The following is a 2,568-nucleotide window of genomic DNA, read 5'->3' on the forward strand; positions in this document are numbered from 1 at the left end:
AAAAAAAAACTTACAATATTGAGTAAAATTCATAAAATAAGTGATATCAATTATAAATACAGGCACCATAATTTTAATTATATGTTATGTTGTTGTTGAAGTGTACTTTTTTTACAATTGGGGTAGGTTTTTCGATGTTCTTGTACACACAGTAAGACGTACTGTTTTTGCTCCTCATCTAATGTTAACGATGCATTAAAATTGTCCATCAATTTCACTGTCCTTTCTACAGTATCATTGATTATTGTTAGTGAATTTATTATATGTTTTGCATTCACGAAATCTGTATTTGATTCCCAAGATTTTGGATCGTTTTTTAAGAAGCCATCATTAATTTTGAATCGAGAAAATAATTTCAAGCTACTCTGTGATAGAAATTCATCAATATTTTTTTCTGAAAAAATTGGTAAATTGATTGTTTATTGTTTTATATTAATTTTAAATTTTTTACATTTAAATAAACTAGATATTTTACTTACCTAAAAATGTATTATCTATTTGGTTTGGTTGAATAATCAATCGTTTAGTCGGGTTTTTTATTGGTTTTTTTTTTTAGAGCTTTTACCATCTGACGCTTTGTCTCAAGTGGTATAGAATCATCAAAAAAAAGATAATGCAGCAGTTTCTTCGGTTAAGTACCACAAATGATGACATATTTTTTTAATTGATACTTTAGATATGTCTTTATCAACTGATTTAAATGATTTCAAATCTTTTATAAATTGTAAGTCTTGGTTGGGAGCTTTAGCTGGCAATGGGCAAGTAAACCAAGCTTTAACATAAAATATAATGATAAAAACACAAATCTCTCCAATTGCCTTTTTAACAGACTCTGCAATATTATAATAATTTCTAAATAAAAATATTTTCAAGTAATAAATTGACCGTGCCATCCACCGAGCTTGATGCATAGCACCAGGAGGATAAATTGTTATATTATTTTCCAAATCACCTCCAAGAAACATTAGTACTAATTCTAAACATTCACGGTAATCTCCACGAGAGTGTTTAATTTTTAATTTATCTTTGACAAAACTAAGAATATCTTCCTTCACATTTTCTAAAATATCACCACATGCTTGATCTTCAATCCCACTATTATATTTATTAGTATGTATTTCGCACCATTGTTTTTGAAAATTTTTAAATAATGGAATACTTGAGCTTGTAGTTACTTGAGGTATTTTAATTTCAAAAACGGCTCTCAAAATAAGTTCATAAATATGATGTCTACACGGAAGATATAGTAAGTCTCTACCTAACTTTTTTTCAATTAAAATACATGCTCCATTTAAACGACCGGTATTGGACGCAGTTGTGTCACAACACAAAGCTTGTACTATGTTGCATAGTCCCCAATCTTGTAATGCATTACACACAGCTGCAGCTTGTTCTTCACCTGTTGACCGCTCAAGTTTTGGTACTCCTAAAATTTGTTCTATATTTTTGCTAGTTATCACGATTGGAAGTCATTCAACAGTTGTATTTCTAATTGTAGTATCCGGTAACATTTTTCCGTCCCAATGTACAACTGCGTAATTAGGTAGTGATTTTTTAAATTGTAATTTTATTAGTTCACCACGCTCGCAACGGTATGATCCTCGATATCTGTGTATAGAAGTCTGGTTTATTACGTAATCGTCTATATTAAAATTTAAAGCTTCTAAAGTAGCCTGGAGAATATATACAGAATCTCGAATACTTAATTGACATCTATCTAACGCTCCAGCCAATTTTGGTGTTATAAAATTTATTTTTCCACGGCATTTCTTTTTTTTTTAGTTGGTGGTTCTATTAGCTCTAAAGAATTAATGCTGGTCTCTAATTCCGATATATCGCTACTTTCTAAACTATCAGTTTCTAAATTTTGCTCAAATGAGTTATCGAGTAATGTCGAAGTTAAAGCACAACTTGTATTATACATTTCTTTTCTTTTCGATTCATTCAACTTTCGTTGAATGTGAATATTTTCTTTTATTTCTCCTTTAATATCTATACCTCCGAGACAACCAGGACGCCCTGGTAAACGCTGGTTTATTAGAAACTGTTTATCAACTTCTATTTTAATTAATTTTAACGCATCAGAATGAGCAATATCAAATAACAAATCTAATTTTTTTTTAAAATCATTTTCTTTTAACCTATAAGATTCACCAACTTTTTGTGCATTTTTCTGGAGATTACGCCATTCATCATACAAGTTAATTAATTTAGTGATGCAATGATGAATAGCTCGAATAGGAATCCGGGCTTTTTCCCAAAAAATGCAACACTCTCGTACAGCTAACGCCGCACTTTTCCTAGTAGTAAGATTAACGGTTCTCATATTGTAGAAAAATACAGAAAGTACTTGCCTGTTGGATGGAAGTTTTGAGCCATGAATTTGTGTGATTTGAGATCCAATTAAAAATATTTGAAAATCACTTCTCAGTTTTATTGACATTTTTGCTATTTAAATTATTATGAATTACTAACGACAAACACAATAATAACCTTTAACCCGTCGTTGGTATCGCCATGCAGCGTCACACCATTGGTATTGAGTGAGCGCCGCGCTCACATCGTTGT

At 30.6% G+C, this 2,568-nt stretch overlaps 1 pseudogene; it reads right to left on the reverse strand.

Moving 5' to 3' along the window:
- Positions 1–66: 66 nt before the first annotated feature.
- LOC112681249 lies at positions 67–568 on the reverse strand (annotated as a pseudogene).
- Between the last annotated feature and the right edge of the window lie 2,000 nt (positions 569–2,568).

This window comes from Sipha flava, unplaced genomic scaffold (genome assembly GCF_003268045.1).
Source record: "Sipha flava isolate LNK unplaced genomic scaffold, YSA_version1 18872_pilon_pilon, whole genome shotgun sequence".
Classification (NCBI taxonomy): domain Eukaryota; kingdom Metazoa; phylum Arthropoda; class Insecta; order Hemiptera; family Aphididae; genus Sipha; species Sipha flava.